At 41.7% G+C, this 26,766-nt stretch overlaps 1 long non-coding RNA gene across 1 annotated transcript in view; it reads right to left on the bottom strand.

The window, feature by feature from the left end:
- Window positions 1–1,147: 1,147 nt before the first annotated feature.
- LOC121032144 (uncharacterized) overlaps window positions 1,148–26,766 on the bottom strand; it is a 48,335-nt gene continuing 22,716 nt past the window's right edge. Inside the window, exon 3 of the long non-coding RNA XR_005791102.1 lies at window positions 1,148–1,224. This is a non-coding gene — a long non-coding RNA (uncharacterized LOC121032144). The remainder of the gene's footprint in view (window positions 1,225–26,766) is intronic.

Here is a 26,766-nt window from a genome sequence, read left to right as displayed (position 1 = left end):
TACGTTTCTAAGATCACTGAAGGGAGACAACACCTATATGTGAAACTAACACACAGTGGCCCTGACTCCTAGCAAACATGGCCCCAGTTTTGCCTCTCTTCCTGCTAGGCTGATGTGAAGCCGTGTCTCCTTACTTGACAAGAAAACGACAGACAGAAAAATGCTCTAAGACTCAAGGAGGAGCAAATCCACTTTGGGCCAGAAGAATAAAAGGGGGAACAGGGTATTATTTGGCAGAGCTGCTCTTGCCTTAAATATGGAAGAGTCTTTCCGTTTCAAGTAAGGTCAACGATAAATCTGCTCCTCCCCAACTCTCACCCCCCTGAACATCCTAGGTTTTCTTACAAGTGGGCTTGCTGTGTATTGCTTAGTATCTCCTACAATCTCAATAAGATGCTTGCTCCAGGAACAACCCAATTCTGTGGTCAATTACCAGCAGGCTGATCCCTCTTCCTAGCATACAGAAGAGAGGAAAGCTACTTGGTTGTCTAATGATATTCTTTTCGCAACTTCTTTCTGGGTATTTTCCATAATTGAATTGTCTGCAAACAAAATAAAAATTGTTGATTCTAATAGTACGTGGCACTTCCTAGACCTTTTGAGTGAAGTGTAACAAAGCACTCGAAACAAATGTTCATTAACTGTGTAGTTCTGGGGACAAGACACTCTACATTTCTTAAATGAAAGAGTGCAAGCAATCTAAAAATGTCTAAGAAATAATGAGTAACTCTTGTTCATGAGGTATTATGGAAAATAGCATTTTGGGACAAAAATTAATTTTACTTTTTAAAAAAATTTTAATGTTTATTTTTTTGAGAGAGAGAGAGAGACAGAGAGCGAGTGAGTGCATGAGTGGGGGAGGTGCTGAGGGAGAGGGAGACAGATTCCGAAGCAGGTTCCAGGCCCCAAGCTGTCAGCACAGAGCCTGATGCAGGGCTCAAACTCCCAAACCACAAGATCATGACCTGAGCCTAAGTCAGACTGAGCCACCCAGGAGCCCCAACAAAAATTAATTTTAAGATGTTCTTTATTTCACTTAGTTAACATATGATAGAGAGAGAAAAGTTATATTTTATGTTAGCTAGAGGAAATAACTTAAATATTTTGTTAACCCAACCCCTTTTATCTATTCTATCCCATTCTGTTACCTGAGTATCTTTCTGCTCCTTGGACCAAGTCTATATCCTGAATGTATGTTGCTTTCTCATCTCTGTCTTTATGGACCTGGAAACAGTGATAAATGTAATACAAATTACAAACCTATTTTTTCCACAGTTATTCAGCTTTTTCTTGTATATTGGGTCACACAATCACAACTCTTGGGTCTTAAAAACTAGGCCAGAATGGTGAAAACAAATCCATGAAATCAAAGATTCTGCATTTGGTTGTGTATTTGTACCTGTCAGTTTTTTGATATCCTATTATGTTGTCCCCTGATTTCAAAAACAATACAGTGTATAGGAAATGGAGAAAAGGGGCATTGGGCCACGGGAATACTCAGATGCTCCAGACTGCTCCAGCTTTCCATTCCTACCTTTAGAATCTCGAAAAATACCCAAAGCCTATTTAATACTCCATATATGTCTGACATGCAAAAGGACCTTGAAGGGTTTTGAAATTTGGATATCTAAAGCACCACACTCTGATGTCCCCCAAAGCTAACAGGAATAGTACACAAACTTTTGCCAGGGATACACTGAACATGATTCTAATCCAGGAAGGCTAGTTAGGCTAGTAATTGACAAATATGAGACGTCTATGCATTTGCTCCAATATTTGACTTACAGGCTGGTACAGTGCACCCCACAGCAGACACTTAAAGTGGGCAGTTTAAATAGCTGTCCACATGATCTAAGGATAATACCGTGCCACAGATTATAGCGGGAAGGCGCCGAGGGGGAGGAAACAAAGTGTTTCACTGGAATAATCCAGACAATCTATGGAGAGAAAATCCACTAGTTGATTACTCAGTTCGTTGATTTGGTTATTGCCATGCTACGCCAAACAAACGGACAAGATCAACAGCAGGCGTGCAGCTAGATTCCAGGATTCAAAGGCAAATGAGTTAAGGCACTTCTTTTCCACAAGCCCAGAATCTAATGGGGTTATCTGTAAAAGAAAGAAAGGAAGGGAAAAGGGAAGGAGATAAGGAAAGAGGAAGAAAGAAAAAGGGAGACAGAAATAGAAGGGGGAGGGAGGGAGATAGAGTCCACTTGGGTAGTTAAGGAAAGAGGAGATGATTATTTTTAAAAGGTTCTACAAAGATGTGTCAGCCTTCATTCACCCAAAAGATAAGGTGATAGAGGCATCTGGGCCATGGAACACTTGGGCAAGATATTTGCATTTTCTATTCTATGAACTAGAAGTTGCTGTCTGAATCTACTTTCTAAGTAATACAAGGAAGGAAGACTGTCAAATTAATATAACATTCCTTAAAAATAGGAAATACATTTTAGGGGCACCTTGGTGGATAAGTGAGTGTCCGACTCTTGATTTTGGCTCAAGTCATGATCTCAGGGTCGTGTGATCAAGCCCCACATCAGGCTCTGTGCTGAGTGTGGGGCCTGCTTAAGATTCCCTCTCTCTCTCTCTCTCTCTCTCTCTCCCTCTCTCTCCCTCTAAAAAGAAAAAGAAAGAAAATACATTTTAATAACCTAGAATATTGGTTCTCAATGTGTGAGCTCCTGACCAGCAGCATGAACACCACCTGGCAACTTGGTAGAAATACAGATTTGTGTCTCTCAGCCATGGATTCAGAAACTCTGAGGCTGAGGCAGCAACATGTATTTGAAGATGCTTTTCAGGGAATTCTGATGCTAAAGCATGAGAACAGCGGCCCCAGAGCAAGCAACTTCAAATCATCCTGTGATATGCTTTCTCCATCTCACCAGCCGAGGTAACTAAAACGTTCCTACGCCTAATTCATAGAAATGTATTCTACTGGTGATTCCTACCATATGATCTCACTCATATGCAGAAATTAGGAAACAAAACAGATGAACATAGGGAAAGGGAAGAAAAAAAAGACAGAGAGGGAGGGAGGCAAAGCAGAAGAGACTCTTAATGATAGAGAACAAACAGGGTTGATGGAGGGAGGTGGGGGGGATGGGCTGATGGGTGTGGGCTAAGGATACTAAGGAGGGCCCTTGTGATGAGCACTGGGTGTTATACGTAAGTGAGGAATCACTGAATTCTACTCCTGAAACGAATACTGTACTGTATATTAACTACCTAGAATTTAAATAAAAAATTGGAGGGAAAAAAAGAGAAATGTATTATACTAGTGATTCCTAAACTTCTGTCCATGCATAGCATTCATACCTGCCTTGACAAAACTTTTCATTGATTCCCAGCAAAATGAGATAAATAAAATAACCAGGAGTTTTTTATGAAGCTAATTCTTTTATTCATTGGATAAATTTAAAGGCCTTTATTGTGAGATTATATTCTTCCTACCTTTTTACTGTTCAATCTTCATTCTTTTTTATGGAATAATGGTATTAAAACAACACTGACTCTTTTTTTTTTTCCAAATAAACTTAATTCACAAAATAGATTGCAGCCAATGTTGGTCTTCAAAATGTTGTTGTTGTTGTTTTTAATGTATTGGTCCAAAAATCCAAACATCTGTAAACCAATGAAATTTAAAGGATATGCATAGCTTTACCAGAAAAAAATGTCATGTGAGTGTATTTTTCTACCTGAAGTCAATAATGTTTTACTAAGATCTATATCTATCTGTATTCCAAAAATGTCTAAATTAAGTTTCAGATTCATAAAACCAAGTTTCAGTGGTACATAAATTTAATAAATGTTCACCATCTCTAATGATTTTTATTCTAGGATTACCATTTTTTTTTTATTAACTGTCATTTGGAGGAGTTCTTATTTGTGAAATACACATGTAACAATATCTCCTCTGGAAATATGTGTGTACAGGGGTATGTGGTAGCTTTTTGAGATCCCCCAAGCACCTTGCTGAGAGAATAGAAAGGGTGAGTAGAGAGAGTATCATAAATAAACTATTATTATTTATAATGTACATTCTTCATTCTCATGCACTAATGCACAATGTTATTTATTAGTGTAATCACTGTTGCAAGAATTGTTATTATTATTTCATGACATAAAACTGAAAATGGAAATTGGAAAATAGGAAGAGAAAAATACATTCTATCTTGAGGACATGTGAGATTTACTATACCTAATCTGCACATAGACAAACCATATTTATTTCTATTACAATACCTTATTCATCAATGTATTAAATCGCCTCCTACTCCAGTAGCCATTGAAGAATTAGACCACCAGAACACAAACCTCTTTCCTTCTTGTCATCTCCCACACCCTTCCCCTCATTTCTAGTCTTATAACCTTCCTAGTCCCACATTTCAACCCATCAAGCCTCAGATAACTGCAAGGCAGAGTCGGCTACTTCTGCAGACCCAAATGGTTCAGGGGTTTCTGGGGATTAAAAAATTCTGAATGCATCAGCTCAGATGTCTCCATCCCAAATTTCAGAGTCCTCCTTCCTCCTACTCGGGGTCTGGGTCTTGACCTGGTGAGGGAAACCTGCTGGGCTGTGAATTCAACCTTCTCTGGAGATCCACAGTTCATATAATTAAATACTGAGCCATCTCTTCAACCTTCCTGCCCTCTGGCTGCAATAGTCAAGAATATACCTACAGGGGCACTTGGGTGGTTCAGTTGGTTTGGCATCTGACTTAGGCTCAGGTCATGATCTCACGGTTCATGAGTTGCAGCCCTGCATTGGGCTCTGTGCTGACAGCTCAGAGCCTGGAGCCTGCTTCGGATTCTATGTCTCCCTCTCTCTGCACCTCCCCTGCTCACACTCTGTCTCTCTGTCTCTCTCAAAAATAAATAAACATAAAAAAAAAAGAGAATATTTATACCTACCAAGGAGGACCTCTAGCCTTCACTAGTCAGTGACTTAAACTGGTCATTGATCATCCTCAGTCTTTCACCAGGGCATCAATAGCCCCCCAGCAAGAGCTATTCAAATACAAGACCTTATCATTAATGCTTTCCCCAAACCCTTCCTGTGCCTGAGCTATTGAACCACCAGTGTTCTCTCTTACCCCTGGCCAAGTTCTAATGATTGCACAATTCCAGCAGGCCAAGGGCTAGCATGACTCCACGTGCCATAGGCAATGGGGCTTTCATTGTTCTCAATTTTCTCAGAGTCTGCTTCTTAGAAACATTTGTGTCTCAACTGGCTTAAGTCAGGTCCCCTAGGAAACAGATGCTGAAACAGCAGATTTCCATGCAGAAAGCATACAGGGAGTGCTCTCCTGAAACATACCTGCAAGGGAGTGAGGAGCAGAAACGGGCAGAGGGAGACATTGTTGGGGGTGGGGGGGAGGGCAGAGACCTTGGCATGTCACACAGGAGCTCTGAAGTTGGGGTCTTAAGAGTTGACCCACCTTTGGGGCAAGGGGATGGGGCCTTTGTACCCCCACATCAACTAGTCATGACAGTGAATGAGGCAGTTCATTTCGGGGGAGAAACTCAACTATGGGCTCTCAGCTGGCAACATTCCTGGCAGCTGGGAGAATGTGTGCCTAGTCCTGAAGGGGGCATATGAGCAGTGCACGTACCCAAGGGTCCACTTCATCCTGGGAATCAAGAACCAGGACGATGCAAATGACAAAGAGGGCCAGCACTTCCCAGCCTGGCATCTGCTGATTTCTGCAGCCTCATCTGCCACAGTGCCTCCACTCAGACTTCTTTAGCCAAACCAGTCTACCAGGGACACCAATACTCCAGGTATTAGTGAACTAAATAATTCACAAACATTACTGCCCCTTAGCCTTGGCTCAAAGCTTACCTCCTGCCTGCTTTCCCTCCTGCCTCCTCACTGATTCTCTTTTGACCCAAGCCCCGCCTTTTCCAGGAAGTCTTACTGGTGGCTTCAGCCCACACTGCCCTCCTGTGAGTTGACGGCTAACACCCTGTACTCATCATGTGAACACTGACAATACCCTGCATCCACAATTCACTATTTTTATGTGCATTTTCCCTGACCTCAACCAGACCTGAAGTTCTGCTCCTGGCTAGGATACAACCTTGTACAGTGAATGAGTATGTCTCTGAGCCTCAGTTACTCTGTTTGTGTTAAGCCTGAAACTTATTAACTTATTACTTTAGTGAATATCTGAGCACCTACTATGTGTTGAGCCTAACAACAGACTGTTTCTTCAAGAGCTGGGAGGTGACCTTGTTTAAGAAATCTTTAGCTCAGCATGTAAAAGAGTAAACCAATGGACATGCCTCAGCCTTAGGAGGAGGAGAAAACAGGTACGTAAGAGAAAGGTAGATTCTGGGGAAAATGAACCTGGCGGTGAGCAAAGTCTAACCCCTGACTCCATACCCACCTTCTTCCACTGTGACTCTCTCTGAAATTCACTGCTTACACCTGATGTCCACAGTTCCTAATTTTAACCCAATTCTCCTGACTCCCCAAGGACATTCTTCTCCTCTCCAAATATAAAAAAGACTTCAGGAAAAACAGCAAAAATAAAAAATTAAAGTCAGTGGGGAGGAAAAGGTAACTTTGAGAGTTTGTCTTTAAATCTGTGCTAGTTCCTTTAGATTTTAGGGCCCCGAGGCAACGACCATTCTTTAGTCTTAACTTACTTTAAGCACCCAGCTCCCCCACAGGTGTTTGTCTCATTGGCTTTTAGAATTGTGCCCTTAGAATGAACTTCTCCAGGGCTGGGGTAAATAAACATCCCTCTTCTATGAGATCATGTCTCTTTTTCATAAAGTATCTTTGTTCTGTTCTCCTGTTGTGGCTAAATGTGTGCTTTCTCGATTTTGCAAATGGGAAGACCCTGGAGAAAGGAAGAGTGAGGAGAGAGGGGACGGGTAGGAGGTTGAATACATAAAAATGCGGCAAAGCACAAATCTTAGCACAGCCCTGTCCAAACCTCTGCCAGAGGCTCCTCTGGAAAGAAGTACATACTTCCAAGATGCAGACTTTCAATCCCCACGTGAGGGAATAAGGTCAGCCAAATCTGCCCACTTCAGGCTAAAGACCTGTGTCTAAGAGGCAGTCACTATAACCCTCACCTGTTCCCAAGTCTCCATGGACCTGTGTCCTCCCTGCATCACTTCATCACTGAGCCACTCCTTCCTGGGGTCTTAAAGTAAACCCCTCTAGGTGAGACCACAACAACTACATACAGTGCCCTATCTTCATTCCTGACTGCTCTACCCCCAACTCTTTTACTGTCCAGCAGTGCCTGGCCCGTGGTCCCTCGCTTCTGGACCAGGAGCACTCCAGGGTCTAGCTCCGGCTTTGTTCCTGAACACTGTCTTCTTTGCAGTCCAAGAATGTTCAGGTCTCCTCCATGTACACATTACCAATAACAGCTATTGACCACTGAGGCTTCTAGATTAGACAATGTGCTCATCAGCAGATGAACCAAGGAGAGAAGAAAAGATAGCAAGGCTTCTTGATAACATGGAGTGGCCATTTCACCACAAGGACACACAGGTTGCTGGAATTACATCATCCTGATGAATGGCGCATGTGCTCCGCCAAGAAGGTTTCAGGGTCAACTCCTTTTCCCCAATCTAGGTTCTGAACTTCCGTGCTTCTCCGTAAGCTAGTCCTTCCATTCAAACTTCCCTGTTAGCCAAAGTAGAGGTATGAGCCTAAGCAAGCCTTCACTTCTCTGAGTCTCAGTGTCTTTACCTAGAAAGTGAGGATAGTGAATCAGCTCCTCTCTGTGGTCCCTCCAGCTCTTTGTGCATGAGATTAACATATGGGCCTCATACACATGCTTCTCTTTACAGTTTCAGGGTCATCAACTAGAACATCCAAACTCTCCCTCTGAATAAAGTTTCGTTCATGTTTTCCTGTGTTTATTTATTTATTTATTTATTTATTTATTTATTTATTTATGAGAGAGAGAGAGAGAGAGAGAGACAGAGAGAGAGAGAGAGAGAGAGAGGCAGAGAAAGAGGGAAAGAGAGAATCCCAAGCAGGCTCTGTGCTAACAGCAGGGCTCAATCTCTCAAACTGTAAGATCATGACCTGAAATGAAATCAAGAGTTGGATGCTTAACCAACTGAGCCACCCAGGTGCCCCTAAAGTTTAATTCATGTTTAATTCTGCGGTGGACTCCCTGTACAGGTTGGTAACTGGTCCAATTGGAAATAAAGACAGCACCTTTCAAGTAACAGCTAATCGGTGGTCACTCTAGAGAAGAGGAAGAGGTTTGCCCTGTTCATCAACGTGCTTCAATAATAATGACCTCCACTAAATCATTCATGGTGCTTTACACACACGTCATCTGAATCAAACCCAACAAAGTCAGCTTTAGTCTCTCTACTTCCTGGAGAAGGAAACTGTGGGTGGAGGAGCAGGACTTTGACATTAACCTTCATGCTCTTTTGACTCTGCCATGCCTGCCTGTGTAGAGCAACGAGTAAAGAATCAGACCAGCATGGTTAGGACATTATGGACACATAGCTACTTTTTAGCCATAGTAGCTTTGTGTTTTACCTACTGTTTAGGCATCATATCCTCTTCCTATTAATATAACAAAATCTGCTCTTATTTTTGGTATAAAATTTTTATTGTTTCACTGGTTTTCATTGATGTATTTCCCTCTGTGTCGAATGCTTAATAAGTAGAATAAAATTCCATTACAAAGTCAATGAAAAAATTAACACCTATAAGTGTTCCCAGACTTTACAAGGTGTTATGCTTCAAGGGGAAAATTGAGTCATGGCATATTTAAGTATATGCAATGATGAATAGGTCTGACTGTTCTCTTGAAATTTCTTTAATTCTGCTAGTCTCTCAAAAGAGACTCCCAGTACCCAGACACTGTCACTTTTCTCCTAGACCACCCAAGAGTGGCCGTGTACCACACCAGCCTGTCACCCTGCAGCTTATTATGACAGATCCCACAACCCATTCGGGCCAGCCAGTCCTTCTATCAACCTGTCCCTAAATATATTAGGCAGTCCATAAATGAGGCCTGCATGATTGCTATTCAGTTGACATGAAGCAGATATTCCCAACTTATCCTTTTTATTTTTCTCTCTACAAGTCTTTAAAAAACTAAACAAATTCAGAAAAGTACAAAGCAAAAACATAACAATCACCCAATTTCCACCAACCTAGAGTTGGCCACTATTAATACATTGTGTTGACTTCCAGGCTCTCCTAGGTTTTTTTAATTTAAAAAAAACACTCATTTTCAGAAAAATGCTACAAACTTACTATAAAAATGTAACGAATGTAGGGGCGCCTGGGTGGCTCAGTTGCTTGTGTCCAACTTTGGCTCAGGTCATGATCTCACGGTCTATGGGTTCAAGCCCCACGTCGGGTTCTGTGCTGACAGCTCAGAGCCTGGAGCCTGCCTCGGATTCTGTGTCTCCCCCTCTCTCTCTGCCCCTCCCCCACTCACCCTCTGTCTCTCTCTCTCAAAAATTAAATAAATAAATAAATAAATAAATAAATAAATAAATGTAAAAAGAATGTGGAAAAAGAATGTAGAAACAAATATTGTATAACGAAGAATGTAGAAAACATAAAGCCAAAGTTTGAAATAAAATCAAAATCCCACAGCCAGGAATAACTGTTCATATTAAGTTAAAATGATCACACATGTCGGGGTGCCTGGGTGGCTCAGTTGGTTGGGTGTCTGACTCTTGATTTAGGCTCAGGTCATGATCTCACATTTCGAGAGTTCAAACCTTGCTTGGGATTCTCTCTTTCTCCCCCTCTCTCTGCCCTCCCCCACTCATGTTCTCTCTCTCTCAAAATAAATAAACTTTAAAAAAATCTGAAGATTGCAGGATTTTTTAAGCTACTTATTTTGATACAAGTTTCTCTTCACTCCCTGCTATTTGCTATGAGAGATGAAGACTTTCATATTCTCACATATCTTCCTATCCTCTCCCCTCTTCCTGATATTTGCTAGTTACATTATAGTTTCTACATTGTCTATGTTAACAACACTCACATTTTGTTCTTTACACATAATTCTCATAGCTGTTTAACATGAATTCTACATTTATATGAATTTAGTGTTCAACACAGCATTTTCTAGGGTTTCTACATTCCTGCATTCTGCATTTTGATTCACACATTAAGTGGCTGGCTTTAACTGCATGTAGTTTTTTTCCCCAAGAAGCTCATACAGGTACTGAATTCTTTAAATTCTTCTGTTTCCCTGTCAGAATGGCTAAAATTAACAACACAGGAAACAACAGATGGTGGTGAGGATGGGGAGAAAGAGGAACCCTCTTAACACTGTTTGTAGGAATGAAAACTGGTGCAATCACTCTGGAAAACAGAATGGAGATTCCTCAAAAAGTTAAAAATAGAACTACCCAATGATCCAGCAATTGCACTACTAGGTATTTATCCAACGGATACAAAAATACAGATTCAAAGGGGCACATGCACCCCAATGTTTATAGCAGCACTATCAACAATAGCCAAATTATGGAAGGAACCCAAATGTCCATTGACTGATAAATGGATAAAAAAGATGTGGTATGTATGTATATATATATATATATATATCTATATTTTCTCATACACATATATAAACACACACACACACACACACACACATATAATGGAATAGTACTCAGCCATCAAAAAGAATGAAATCTTACCATTTGTAATGACATGGATGGAACTAGAGTAGATTATGCTAAGCGACATGTCAGTCAGAAAAAGAAAAATAAAAGACCATATGATTTCACTCATATGTGGAATTCGAAAAACAAAACAAATGAACATATGAGAAGTAGGGTGCAGAGAGGAAGGAAAACAAACCATAAAAGACTGTTAATGATAGAGAAGAAACAGAGGGTTGATGGAGGGAGGTGGGTGGGGGATGGACCAAATGGGTGATGGGTATTAAGGAGGGCATTTGTTATGATGAACACTGGGTATTATATGTAAGCAATGAATCACTAAATTCTACTCCTGAAACCAGTATTACACTATATGTTAACTAACTAAAATTTAAATAAAAATTTGGAAAAATAAATAAATGAAATAAAATAAATTCTTCTGTGTTTCAAATTCCCTTTACACCTGAACATCATCTTAGACAGGTAAGAGGGTTCACAGTCAAACGTTTCCCTAGGAATATTTTAAAGCTCTAGTTCCATTGTCTTCTGCCTCTAAAAACTGTGGGAAAACCTAAGACCAGTCTAGTTTTTTTTTCTCCTTGTGAAGGACTTGCCTTTTCTCCCTAGATTCCTAAAGAATTGTTTCTTATTATTGAGTTTTAGCTTCTTAACTAAAACGTCTTAGTGTTGAACTTTATTCTTCTAATTTTTCTAGAACATAGTATGCCCTTTGGATTTGTATACTCAGTGTTATCTTTAATTGAGAAAACAGGATCTTCATTATTTCCCTGAATATTTCTTTAGAGCCACCCAATACTTTTATGTTGATTTGTTTTCTTGCATTTTACATCTATTAGTTTCAATTCGATTGCTTTAATTCTTACCCTTTTAATTACACTTACCTAGATTGCCTCAAGTCTTTCTTCTATATTAATAATTCAAATTTCAGCAATGTTTAAATGTTGCTCTTTGCTATTCCCAGTTATTAGTTCCATAGTGATATCATTTAGTTCTTGAACTGAATTCCACAGGTTTCCATAACTCCTTGATTGCATGCTATTGTTTTACTATGTTTGAGTTACCAATTTATTATATTTGTTCTCTTCTAAAGTCAAATTGTTCTATAACATAGATTGCAAAGCATTTTCTTCTGTTCCTTATGTTTTTTTCTAAAACAGAATCTGTGTAATATACTTCTTGCTTATTGACTTTGGTTTGTAGTTTGTTGTGTCTTCTGCTGTAGAAGGTTTGCATTCCTGCCATGCCATTTATATTTTGTTCATGCTCGACAGCCCTGAATGGACTTTCTAGCTGGTCTGTTGTAGTGGGCTGACTTCTTGGCACTCTTCCCACTGTAGCTGAGACAAGTTTAGTTTCCTGTCCAAAACACAGATGGGAGGGCTCACCTGGAATTGGTGGGTAGAGCAGCTTTGGTTAGAAAACTTAATCCTGCTCTCTTCCACCATCTTGATATCTGTACTGTCCAAAGGGCCACCCTTTGGCAATGTGTGTATCTTGTTCCCATTGCTAGATGACCATGCATGTCAGTGGGTTTCTCTAGTTCCATGCCTAACCAAGGAGCTACCTACACCTATGCCCCTTTCTTTCAGGATTCATTCCCACTATTTCTCAGTCAGATGAAGAAAAATAGAAGGTTGGTTTACTCAGTTTCCCTCTTTTCAAATTGGGATTACTCATGAGATTTCTCAGAATGTTATTGCCTCTGGCTTATCCAGTCTGGCTTCTAGAGAGTCCAGGGCAGCCTGGGATTCTACTCTGTTCCAGCATCTTCTCAGTGTCTTCACAGTGGCTAGTTTCTTTAACCTTATTGATATATACTATGTCTCTTTCCTCCTTTGGTTACTGTATTTTTGTTTGTTTTTGCTTTTACAGTTTTTCCTTATTTCATTGGGTTTTGGGGAAAAGATGCATTGTGAGTCTACCATATTAACCCAAAACATGCAAATTTCTCTAGACGTTGTTAAATTGTACAACATACTCCCACATGCACCCAGGGTTGTGAGAAGTTTCTGGCATGCTAGCTGTACCTATTTCCTTTCTGTCCTACTCAAGAATGCATATAAGGAAAGGAAATGAGAGCCACCCACTCATTCAGTAACTACTATTCTGTGAGCAACTACTCTATGGTACACACTGTGCCAGATGCTAAAATATATCAATGAGGAGAACAGAACACAGTCTGAACCACCATGGAGCTGAGATCCTCGTGAAGCAGGCAAACATTAATCAAAGAATCACACAAAGTTAAAATTATTTTACGTTTGTAAGATGAAAAGAACACTGTGGATGGATTGGTGGTCACAGTGGTGCACAGTGGACCACACTCGTGGTCACAGTGGATGTGTTTAATGCCACTGAACTATACGCTTAAAAATGGCTAAGATGGGGGTGCCTGGGTGGCACAGTCAGTTGAGCATCCAACTCTTAATTTCAGCTCAGGCCATGATCCCAGGGTCGCGAGATCCAGCCCCATGTCAGGCTCCATGCTGAGCATAGAGCCTATTTAAGGATTCTCTCTCTCTCTCTCTTTCTCTCTCTCTCTTCCCCTCTTCTCTCTCTCTCTCAAATAAAATAAATAAATAAATAAATAATAAGTGGTTAAGATGGCAAATTTTGTTATTTGTACTTTACCACAATTATTAAAAATGAGAGTAAGTGTTATGAGAGGGAGAAAAACAGTGCTATGAAAGCAGAGAAGAGGGTAGGTCAGGAGACCCTTCCCTGAGGAAGAAATGATCAAACTAAAATCCAAATGAACAACAGGATGGAAGTTATTATAGGGATAACCTTGAAACCACTCCAATTTATAAAAAAGATAAATCATTCACAAATGTTGGTACTTTATTATTGGTATGGCAGGATAATATATTTGAAATATTAACCAATATTTTTTCTCTGTATCCCTTTTCACCTTTCTATCCTTCTCCTCCTGCCCACCCCCAAGCATCTAGGTTAGCCTGGACTTGTTTTGTGGGGACAAGGGAGGCAGAGAGACACAACAAGGAGAAAATCAAACAGGCTTCAAGATTCATCCCAGATTTTGGTTTTCCCAAAAGACCAGACATTAGGTGAAACAAAGAGAATTTGGGGTACAGGTTTTTTCTTTTAATTTTATTTTTTTAATTTACATCCAAATTAGTTAGCATATAGTGCAACAATGATTTCAAGAGTAGATTCCTTAATGTGGGGTACAGGTTTTTAGAGATAAATCATGAATAAAAGAGCAAGGCTCCCTCCCACTCCTAAATTTGGAAGAATTCCCCAAGCTTGAGGTAGAAAGCCTCAGGGGACGCAATGAGATCACAGAAGCTGAGGATGCAGAGAAAGGGGGGCCTACTTTGGGCCAATCCCAGGGAGGCATTGAAGTCCCCAGGCAGGCTTGAGATGAGGCATCAGAGAGCAGGGAAGAGGCTCCCCATTCTTAGGGAAAAACTCTGGGAGGCAGCAAGATTCAGAGAAGGAAGAGATGCCTGGTGTTTCTGGGACAACTAGACAGGGCCACAGCAGCCCCACAGAGTGGGACAAGGCAATCTCTCTGCCCCTAAAGGCACAGGAAGTAGGTGAATGAGCTAATGAATCTGAAACTTACAGGAGAGAGGATGGATGTCTCCTTGGTAACCTGAGTGAACTGATAACCAGGCACCAGATGAGTAACGGACTTCTCAACAGGTGTCCATGGCCCAGATGACATCCAGGGCTTACAAGATTGCCTCTGTGGACACATCAGTGTCTTCACGTCACCCTCTGCCCCCGGCCGCACCACCAACCCCAGAATTAGACACACAAAACAACTAAAGGAAGTTTCTGTCATCCTACCAGAAGGAGGGAACAAAATGAAATGAGAGTGACTCAGGAGGATGAAGCGAGCTACAGTTTGGGCTGCCTGATTTCCAGGCTGAGATCCACAGGAACAGCAAATGTTCCCCTATTTACTCCTTACAGTTCCCAGTTTACACCCGTGTGTCATGGCATGAGGATTTAGAATCACTAATGCAAATGTTCGTGGCTGGGACGTTGCATTAGTCAAGTCCAGGACATCAGCCATGAGCGAGGGCCAGCACTGGGCCACTCCAACAAAGGGATCTGAGAAAGTTAGTTACAAGCCCTGATGCAAGAACCAATCACCCTGCCCTATTGTTTCACACACTGGCTGCTTCTTTCTTGTCACTTTCCATTTAGGAATTTGATAAATCTGATCTATTGCTTAATGATAGTGATAATGACTTCATTTGAGGTTTTTTAATCTCCTGCTGAATAGTAAGCACTGAAAACAGCACCTGGTACCTAGTAGGTCCGCAATAAATATATGTTAAATGAAAGACTGCATCTTCAAATCTTTGATCTAGAATGTCTCAAAGTAAAGAATTTATATGAATCTCAAATGGCAGCCAGGAGGCCTAAGTTTAACAGCTTGACCAATTCCATGAAATTCTGGATTTAGCCAAAGACAGCCTGATGCTGTTAGATAACTTGGCTTAATTTTTAAGACTCAACAATTCAGATCCAGCTGAGTCCTCATTGCAAGAATATTCTCAACATCTGGAATGCAGAATACTTAATTGATCGTTCTTATCAATACCCAGTTGACTAGAACCCTGGAGGTTAGAACCTGCCACTTTTAAAATATTATACTAAGCTATTTAGGCCTTTAAATGTTGCGTTAAACTCACAATATGGGAGTAACACTGTGTTGAGTGCTGAGAGCCATCTGTGTGGGGAGAAAGCTGTGTTCCAAATAGTGTGGTTATGCCTCCCTCTCGTGGTGAAATGCCATAGCATCTGAAACATTTCTGGGAAAACCTTCCCACACGGCTAACTAGTACTGCCAGTAATAAATGTGTGCTGACCATCTTCTGTGACTTTGTAAATGTTACAGATGTTTTTTACTTTATACTTAATCTCCGTAACAACCCAACTTTCATGGATAGTACTAATATCCCCATATTACAGATGCAAAAAGTGAGGCTCAGATAAAGTTGGTATGCCCCAATTCACTCTAGAGGTCATAAGAGTGTATCCAGATCCAGGTGAGTCCAATTCCAAAGCCCATACTCTCTCCTATATTATTATTATCAATAATAATTTGTTCAAAGTTTTATCTCTGGTGTCTTACATGTAGTGGATACTCACTAAATGTTTGTTCCATGGATAAATGACAGAAGTAGCAGTTGCAACTTTGCAATAGAGTGTATATCACCTGTCAAGTGCCTGCCATGCACACATATCATTTGATTGTGCAGGGCAAAGTTAAGACTTGTTCTGATATAGTTTTCAGGTCATTATTGAAAAGCATTTAAGTACTGTCTTTATACAGATATATGCATTCATCACATAATAAGTATTAAGAACCTACTGTGTGCTAAACATGGTTCTGGCTGTGGCAAGGCTTCAACAATTTGAGTGATGTCCCTAAAGGCTCGTAGCCATTGTGCTGCCTTTCCCTTCAATTCTCTAAGAGCTGAAACTGGACTGCAATCCTGCATCTATTTGCTGTGTGGTGTTTTGGAGCATGGGTCTTGATTATTAGCATTCTAGATTATCTAAATTACTTAATAGTAGTATGTAATAGCTTTAAAAGAAAAAAAAAGAAGAGGGTGGAGACTTTGTGTTATGCTTTTGAACTGCACTCATCAAAAGAGCCCTGGCAACATTGTCAGTATTTGTAAATCTGACCCTCCCACAGTTTTTGTAACTGTTAAGGGAGCCCAGTTAGGAATGGTAAAATGTAGGATTAAAGCATTAAGACCCCAAAGCTACCACCTGTTTCTCACCTTAATGAGCCACTCCACAAGGAAACATTCAGGAAACATGAGCAGCAAATGGGAAATTTGAGGCAAGAGCAATCTGAGTATCTATCCAATATATATTCCATTCAATTCAAAAACAAAAATATTTAAATGTATGTTATTGAACCAGCAAGAAATGCAAGTCATTAAATTCCTATTTGTAAAACAACAAAGAAACCAAATAATCACTAAGATCCCTTTCATCTCCAGAATATTCTGATTGAAATTAGATGAAAATTGCCTTTCTGTTTTCTTTTCCCTGAGATCAGAGAATTCATGCTAAACATACCCCACCGTGTTCCAAAATCTCAATCTCTTTGTTACTGCCAGTGTATTCATTCAATCAACAAAGATCTGTTGAATAATGCTGTGTGCACTAGCCTAATATAGCTTTGGGGCTGGGTTTGAAATGGAAGGAGAGTTGACATCATTACTTTATATCCTCCCTTCAGCCATCAGCTCTTTGACATCCTGGATGTTTCTTTCTCTCTTACAGTAGGTAAGCACCTTTCCAAAAGGCCTCCTAAAAAGTTAGAGAGGGGGAGAGAGCCAAACCATAAGGGACTCTTAAAAACTGAGAATAAACTGAGGGTTGATGGGGGAGTTGGAGGGAGGGGAGGGTGGGTGATGGGCATTGAGGAGGGAACCTGTTGGGATGAGCACTGGGTGTTGTATGGAAACCAATGTGACAATAAATTTCATATTAAAAACAAACAAACAAAAGGCCTCCAAAGTATGGCAGAGAGGGACAGAGAAGGAGGCGTTGGTGGGGAGTTAAACCCTAAAGGTATTCTCCAGTAAAAAGTGGCCATGAGAAGGAGACAGGCAGGGAGGTCAGTCTTGTAGACTTAGTTGATCAACTGCAGGATGCACTGACCTTCCCCTTCTCAATTCTGATGTCTGAGTCTCCAAAGCTGAATCCTCCCATCCCCAAGTGTCACGGGCCTACATATAAGCTCTCTTCCTCAGAAATTGCAAAGGAGAGAATATTGCACAAAAGCCTCTGCTGTCCTCCTAGCCAGCTGGCCACAGCAGGCAGCCAGAGGCCAAGTAGTGGCGGCGGGAAGCTCATCCATGCAGAAACCGTTCACTTAGGACTCACTGATGGCCCTAGAGGCTCTCCCAAGTCTTCCTGGTGGCTGTCAGGGAAGCCAGAGATTCCCACAAGACTCATGCACGGGGACAAGTGGACTGAGGGACTTGAAGACAGCCTCAGGAGAGCCAGCTTGTCATTCATACCCCACAGACATAGACTTCCCATATTCCAGTCTTATCACAGCACACCTTCAGATTACTGGAATCCTAGTCAACTGCTAGCTAGGTGTTGTAATCTTTAGCAAAACTCTGACCTCTCTGGGTCTATTATCTTTCCTAAAATGACAGGGTAGGATTAGATAATATCAAAGGGCCAATCTAGCCCTAAACTTCACTTTTAAAGGAGTAAAAGTCAACTGCCATCCTAGGTAACCCCATAGTCTTCAAAACCGATGGCTTTGGAAGCTGCAAATTTGCGAGCTCAGTTCCACCTTCCCACCGACTTGCCCACCAAATTGCACGAGACGTGTAATTTGCTAGATTGCTACCTACATTTTTCAAGGCCACTGTGTCCCTAAGGTTGGATTTATTACATTTCCTACTAGAGTCCTACTAAACTGGACTCTAAAGTAAAACTAGGTAAATAAATAAGGAATGACTGGGATGCCCATTGTGAACAGAAGGGCTTACTTACCTGCTGCCTGAACTCCACAGTGCTTGCCTTATTTGGGTCATTTGGTTGTGTGTCAAGATGCCCTCCTAAAGTAAACCCTGCTGACTATTTGCTTAAAACTCCACATAACCTTGAACCTGAACCATTGTTTCTTAAGCTTCAAACACATAAAATGCTTTTCTGTGGGCCTAACTGGCAGTTTTTGTTTACATTCCTTCTAACAATGGCTTTTTACTCAACTCCCATTTGAGTACAACAAGCTGTTAGTTTGTTGCACTGACAGCAATCCTCCAGGGGCACAGCTGAATCCCAGCCTCACTTCTACAGGTAACAGCATTTCTGGGGGGTTTTTTTTGCCTCTTATCTGTAAGCCAGGCAAGGCCTCTCCCATCTCCCCTCATCTCCTCCCTCTAGTTTACCTTCCCCAAATGTGGCTGCAGTCTCACTATAAGCATTAAAGTGGCTTTCTTTGCTTACTTTCAATCAGTATATAAAGTTTCTACTCTCTGAACATTCTTTCTGAGTTCCCCAGATTTATTGCTATCCATTCTCTTCTTATGTCTCCCAGTCCATAGCCCCTGGCAACCTTCCACAATCATACAATCTCACTAACTCTCAAGATATCCTTTCAAAAGGAGTGAAAAACTGGGGTCTCTCTTTTCAGCCAGAGATTCTAGGGTGCCTACAGGCTCGAGACTCTGAAATGTTGGGTGATTTTCCCCCTAAATATCCATCTCTGTCACTCCCAGCCCAGCATTCTAAGAGGGGCCTCCTTTGCTTGCTGAGAAGCACCCCTATTTACTACACCCATGTAGGTGCAGGCCTATGCACACACTGTCCATTATCTCCCAGCCCCTGCCCTGTTGTTTGGCCAGAGCCCTATGCGCTCTCTCTTGCAATTCCACTCCCAGCATGCCACATGGCAATTGTTTGCATTAAAAGAGATTGAGGTTAATTTTTTTAATCCCTGGAAATGTTTACAATAACTCCTGAAAGAAGTGGGGAATGGGTGATTGTGAGTAGTGCTTATATCCTGTAAGGACATCGTCCAACTGTAAAAACTAAGGCATCTCTCTTGGAATGAGTCATAAGTGTCAGCAATGAGCAAAGTTGTCAGAGTAGTTTTGTTACCAGTAATAATGCCGATGTTTTATCTCTGACTCCTGTGTCTTATTTCTTAATTGACTCTGAACCCAGAGAAGGAAGAAGGTGAGATTCATTATCTTCCTCAAACCTCATCAAGGAAAACAAATATTAAACAGATAATATATAAATTAAAAGTTAACTGCAGACTAGGATACGTGCCATGGAGTATAACCAAGTGAGTGAGAAAAGTCTCAGTCCTCCTGGGTTTCTCCTCTACTCTCACTGAGCCACCACACTTACTACACTTCTGACACCAGGTGGAGGGGGGAGGTCCCCACACCAAGCATTTCTGTGACCCCAGCTGCGTGTTCTACAATTAACTCAGTAATGACACTGTCTACCCAGAGATAGTGTCAGATCCCTCAGGTGAAGGGCTCTGTCCCACAAGAATGCCCCTCCGCCCCCCTTCAGATGCCAGCTGAAAGTCCAGGCTGTCCCCTGGCTTCTAAGCCATCAGCTATAAACCAGGTCCCCACCACAGCCTCCTCCGGTTCGACTGAGGCACATTAACAAATACAGAATCAAACTAGACACCAAAGTGGCCAGGGAGGAAGCTTTCCACTGGCAATGCTGAGGGTCATGCTCGTGTTCCTCCAAACGGTCACACCCGCCCCTAGTATTTCGGGGGCTCAGGCTGTGAGTACAAAGGGAGGTCTATAGGCCACACCTCTAACAAACTAAAAGTTCTAAATTAAGCAAAATATGTTCTACCCTCCTGTCAAAACAAATACACCTTCACAAAAAGCCACAACTGCAAGCGGGCAAATATCAGACAGCTGAATTTAATTATTATTGCACATGCCTGGGTGTTCTGTTACCGGTCAAGTTTGGATGAGTCATAAAGTACAGACACATGTAATTTACAAATTACACACAAGTTCCGAAATATTTATTTTTCTTGCCTTAATTTCGGCAATGCCTCTAATTATGTTGTTTAATCATATTTTCCACAAAATTTCTGTTCTATTGATGGTAGTGCCAAATTATGTGATTTTTCTTGAGTCACTGAAGTTCTTACATGATTTTCTAATTCCAATTTTGGGAAGATATTCTGCTGAGGCTATAACAATTTGAATTGCTATGAAGTCTTTAAAGCCTTTTTGATTAATATTTTCTATTTTTTTAATGTGCCTTGTACCACAAATAATAAATTGCTTATGGAACAACTCTGAAAAACACAGCAACCACTGGAGACACAGGGTCTTCCTCACTGAGATTCGAAAGTGATGGAACAGGACTGTGTAGGGTGATGTCTTTCCTAAGAGTACAGCATGGAAAGGGGGAAAAAGAAAACTTTATTTTAGAGAAAGCTGATGAACACTGCCTCAGCCAAGTGATCAAGGTCAATATCAACAGTGATGAGTTGTATTGACTGCACGTACCCTTGATACGACGTGATGAAGAGGGTCCTTCACCTCTGGTCTTCCTCACAAAACCCATAACCTCAGTCTAGTCAAGTTCCAGTTGAGGGACATTCGACAAAATACTCTGCCAGTATTCCTCAAAATTGTCAATCTCATCAAAAGCAAAGAAGACCTGAGAAACTGTCACAGGCCAGAGGTCCCTAAGGAGACATGATTCAATGTAATGAGGTACCCTGAGTGGGATCCTAGAACAGGAAAAGGACATTAGGTGTAAAAAAACAAAAAACAAAAAACAAAAAAACTAGGGAAAGCTGAATAAAGTATGGACTTCAGTTAATAATAGTTTCTCAATACTGCCTCATTTGTTGTGACAAATGTCCCTTAGGAATGTAAGATGTTACTACTAGGAGAAACTGGGTATGGAATATATAGGAACTCTTCTATCTTTGCAACTTTTCTGTAAGTTTAAAACTATTCCAAGGTTCAAGGTATATATATATATATATTTTTTTTTTAATGTGATAGAATATGTCAGAAGGACAAAATGACCTCAAATGAGGGCTCCTAGCAGGAAAGGAGAAGCTAAGAAGACACTCACCATAGAGAAGATGGTAGTGCAATCATCCCAGGGCCCAGACTGTCCTAGGAGAGACCTGTCTGGGCACAGTAGGCAGTGATTCATCTTGCTTCAGCCATCCTGACATCTTGGACACACTTTGCAGGAAGTAGCCATGTTTATGTCACCAACAGCCATCCATAAGCCTGGGAACCTCAGGCCATTTTTGCTCTGAGCCACTTTGACTGAATCAGACTGAGTGAAGGAGCTTCCTCCCTCCCACCCAGAGCGGGAGCCATATCAAGCAACGACCACAAGGGGGGGCATGAGGCCACAAAGAGCCCCAGGAGGAGCCCTGGAAGGGGGTGTGGAAAGCAGCCGGCCACAGGAGAACCTCACTTTCGATTTTTCAGGTCAGGGTAAGGATTGTGACTGAGGACATACTAGATGTGCTCATCCATCGTCACAGCAGCAAATAAACTGCATTGCAACTCATTTTATTTTTTGAACTCTTGTGCCAGCCCCTTCACTAATAGCAGACGGTCCTTCAGGGAAAGTTTACATCACAAAGTAGCATCCAGGGGGAAGAGAGGCAGTGTTCCTGGTTGCTCATCTCCTCCACTGTTCTCTCCACCCGGCGATGGCTCTGAACTCCCCCTTCCGACCTGGCCCACAGGTTGGCCCTGTGACACAGAAGATTCTGTGAGACATCAGCCATGTATTTTATGGCTGTCCACCTGCTCTGTTCCCGGCAACCAGCCTGCTGATTGTCATATTCCACCTTCCCTATCCCCAGGTACATGAGAGCATTCAGATCCCATCTGCACCCCCAACCACATTCTGGACCCTCCTGTGAATAGATGGGCCAGGTCCCCATTTTCACCACTTCTCCATGCCTAGTGGTATGAGGAGAATCTATGGGGTTTGTGACCTCCCAGAATTCATATATTAAACCCTCCCCACCTATGTGATGGCATTAGGAGGTGGGGCCATTAGGATGTGATTAGGTTTGGATGAGGTCAGGAGGATAGAGCCCTGATAAAGGGGATTGGCACCTCATAAGAATCTTTCTCCCTCTCTGCAGTCCATCATGCATGGATCTGATGAGAAGGCAGCAGGCAGTCTGCAACTAGGAAGAGAGAACCCAACTGTGCTGGCCCCCTGATCTCAGACTTCCAGCCTCCCGAACTGTGAGCAATAATCAATTTCTATTGTTGATGAGTCTCCCAGTTTATGGTATTTTGTTATGGCAGCCCAGACAGACTAAGACAGTATCTCAAAAGATCTAGGCAGAAAACGAGGCACAAAATGTCTTTATTTGAAACCCTCCAATTCAAGGAAGGAATTTTTCTCCTGTCCCGGACATTCCTCATGACCACCTGCAGCCCATCCCCACAAAGACACACCCAACCCCACCACGGGTCTGTGTGGGGAGAGGCAGGGTGGGGTCACACAGAACACTCCTCCTCTCCTCAGGCCAGCTCATTGGCTCTGCTGCGGCAGATAGGGGCTCCTTTTACCTGTCTCTTCCTTCCTATTCCTGGAACAGGAAAGTAAATTCTCTTCTCTGTGCCACATCAAAATCCATCCTGCCTTACATTAGAGTGATATAAATCATGAACTTGGCATCTTTGTCTCACCCTATAACTTGTACCCACAGCTCTGGATGCTCTTTCCTTTAGCTATCAAATGAAGAGGGAGGACAGCTATTCTTGGCAGGTAAAAAGACAGTGCCTCAATTAATACTTTAAAAGACTTTCCCACCACATTGGTTTTCAAGAAAAGAATGCTAGAAAAAGAAAATGGCTTTAGGCTAATGAGGGCAGGTAAGAGCTTAGAGTCACTGTACTTTAAACATTTAAGAAGCTGCCCTTATTTTTACTTTACAAGCTAAAGTCACTCATTCCTAGTTATGTGGACATGGCAGGGTTGAATCCTGCTTTGCCAAATCATGACCTGGGTTGGGGACTGCCATGCGACATCAGGAGGCAGGGTGGGTGGCCATGGAATTGAAGACTGTTTGAAGGCAGCGAGCAGAGGCTCATACATATCCTGTGGGGAGGGGCAAAACTCAGGGGAGAGATCCAAGCAGCCACCCATCTGCAGGGTGCGCGTTCACTTCAGGTGTGTCATGGGCTTGTGTGTATCTGAGTCCAAAGTAGCGAGACTTGTATTGCTTAGTGTGCCCAAGTCTACAACTCTCATGGAAAATAAGTTAGCAATTCATCTTAAAACAATACATATCCTGGAGGACCCAAGATGGCAGAACAGCATGGAAGGTTTTTTTGCATCTCACATCGATGAAATACAGCCAGATCAACACTAAACCATCCTACACAACTAGAAAACTGATTTGAGGATCAACACAACGATCTGCACACCCTGAACCACAGAACTCAGCAGGTACTATGGGCACAGAGAGGTGAACTGGGGGAGAGAGAAGGGCAGAAGGCAGGGAGCCGTTTTTGCATGCAGAGAGAGGATGGAGATGGGGGGGAGAGTTCGGGAAAAGCGCCCCCCCCCCCCAAAAACAGCTGAGAGAAAGTAGAAAAGGGGAAACAACCACAGGGACAGAACTAAAAAGGGAGAAAGGAGAAATAAGAGGGTTTAAATTCCATTAAGACTCCATAAGCAGGGGAGCGGAGAGTCTGAAACTCCGCAGCTCAATACCTGGTGGTGCTCTGGTGAGAAGGGCGAATCCCCAGGAACAGAGTGGGGTCTGGGAGGTTCTCGGGCCACATGGGGAGAAGCGGTTCCACTGCTGGAAGGACATTTGGCAGAGGCTCTGTGACCACCCAGTCCCCGCAGATCGCAGAGAACCACCACATTCCCTGGTGCTGGAAGAAGGTCATTAAAGGTGAAGCCTGGTGCCAGATGGGTGTTGCGATTTTCCATAATCCCTGAAATGCTGCTGCTACACGTTCGCATGAACTTTTGCTGGGGTGGGCTGGCGCCCGGCTGCAGTCTCTGGGCATTGGCAGCAGCACGGACCCGCAAACATTCCTGGGTGGGGCCAGCACCTGGCCACTACTCGGTGAGACCCTCCTGCAGAAGGTCTGAGTGGGTCAAACCTGCAGTCCCTCAGAAGTGAGGGCTGGGGGAAAACAGCCGCACCTGAGATACAACTCAGGAGGGAGGTGCCGTCTGGCAACCTGACAGCGTGTTCACTGACAGTATAAAAGCGTGGAGTGGACAGAAGCCAGAGACAAAGGACCGGTGTGTGACTGCAGGTCTGGAGAGTACAGAGTTCTGACACCAGAGACTGTGTAGCTGAGGGACGCCATTTTCACTGCTCCCGCGCATGCACATACACACCTACGAGCTCCGCAGCAGTCCACCCCACTAAGCTAAGCAGCGCCATCTGGTGGAGAATCGAGCCGTTACACTAAGCCCCGCAACTGGGCCAACCTCACTCTCCAGAAACACAAATCTCTCCAACTACTTAGTTTACAGACTATAAAGTGATTCACAGTTTAACTTCTAGGGGAAAACGAAGTAATTTCAATCATATTTCAGTCTGTTCACTGGTCCAGCTATTCAATTTTCTTTTTTTTCTCTTTTTCGTTTCTTTTCCTTTTCTTGAATATAGAAAAAAAAATTACTTTTACTTTCAATTTTTATTGAAAATATTTTTATTTAATTTTTCTCTACTATATTTCTTTACTTTTGTGTAAGTTTTTTCAAATTCTATTTCTATCATTTCATTTTATTTCAGTGTATTCATTTTTTTCAAATTTTCAAACTATTTCCCTTTTTTTTCTTTCCCCTTTTTTCCTCTAATCTATCAAGCCCCTTTCAACACCAAGACCAAAACACACCTAGGATCTAGCATCATTTATTTGATTTTGTGTGTGTGTGTCTTGTTTTTAATTTTTTACTTTTAATTCTTTTTACCTCATTAATTCCTTTTCTCCCTTCAAAATGATGAAACAAAGGAATTAGCTCTAAAAGGAAGAGCAGGAAGAAACAACAGCCAGGGACTTTAACTAATACAGACACAAGCAAGATGTCTGAACCAGAATTTAGAATCACGATAATAAGCATACTAGCTGCAGTCGAAAATAGATTAGAACCCCTTTCTGCAGAGATAAAAGAAGTAAAAACTAGTCAGGATGAAATAAAAAATGCTATAACTGAGCTGCAATCTCGATGGATACCATGACAGCAAGGATGGATGAGGCAGCACAGAGAATTGGCGGATATAGAGGACAAACTTATGGAGAATAATGAAGCAGAAAAAAAGAGGGACACTAAGGCAAAAGAGCACATTTTAAGAATTAGAGAAATCAGTGACTCATTAAAAAGGAACAACATCAGAATCATAGGGGTCGCAGAAGATGAAGAGAGATAAAAAGGGGTAGAGGGCTTATGTGAGCAAATCATAGGAGAAAACTTTCCTAACCTGGGGAAAGACACAGACATCAAAATACAGGAAGCACAGAGGATTCCCATTAGATTCTACAAAAACCAACCATCAACAAGACATATCATAGTCAAATTCACAAAATACTCAGGGAAGGAGAGAATCATGAAAGCAGCAAGGGAAAAAAAGTCCCTAACCTACAAAGGAAGACAGATCAGGTTTGCAGCACACCTATCCAAAAACTTGGCAAGCCAGAAAGGAGTGGCAGGATATATTCAGTGTGCTGAATCAGAAAAATATGCAGTCAAGAATTCTTTATTCAAGATAGAAGGAGAGATTAAAAGTTTCCCAGACAAACAACAAAATTAAAGGAGTTTGTGAATACTAAACCAGCCCTGCAAGAAATTCTAAGGGGGACCCTCTGAGGGGAAAAAAGATGAAAAAATAAATAAATAAATAAATACATACATACATACATACATACATACATACATACATACATACCAAAAGCAACAAAGACTAGAAAGGACCAGAGAACACCACCAGAAACTCCAACTCTACAAGCAACATAAGGGCAATAAATTCATATCTTTCAGTACTCACTCTAAATGTCAATGTACTAAATGCTCCAATCGAAAGACACAGGGTAACAGAATGGATAAGGAAACAAGATCCATCTATATGCTGTTTACAGGAGACCCACTTTAGACCTAAAGACACCTTCCGATTGAAAGTAAGGGGATGGAGAACCATCTATCATGCTAATGGTCAACAAAAGAAAGCTGGAGTAGCCATACTTATATCAGACAAAATAAAGACTTTAAAATAAAGACTGTATCAAGAGATGCAGAAGGGCATTATATCATAATCAAGGGGTTTATCCTCCAAGAAGACCTAATATTGTAAACATTTATGCACCAAATATGCAAGCACCCAAATATATAAATCAATTCATCATAAACATAAAGAAACTCATCGATAGTAATACCATAATAGTAGGGGACTTCAACACCCCACTCACAGCAATGGACAGATTATCTAGTCAAAAAATCAACAAGGAAACAATGGCTTTGAATGACACATTGGATCAGATGGACTTAACAGATATATTCAGAACATTTCATCCTAAAGCAGTGGAATACATATTCATCTCCAGTGCACATGGAACATTCTCTAGAATAGACCACATACTG

The sequence above is a fragment of the Herpailurus yagouaroundi genome, unplaced genomic scaffold (genome assembly GCF_014898765.1).
Source record: "Herpailurus yagouaroundi ecotype Mexico unplaced genomic scaffold, PumYag 141, whole genome shotgun sequence".
Classification (NCBI taxonomy): domain Eukaryota; kingdom Metazoa; phylum Chordata; class Mammalia; order Carnivora; family Felidae; genus Herpailurus; species Herpailurus yagouaroundi.
This window is presented reverse-complemented; position numbering and strand designations above follow the sequence as displayed.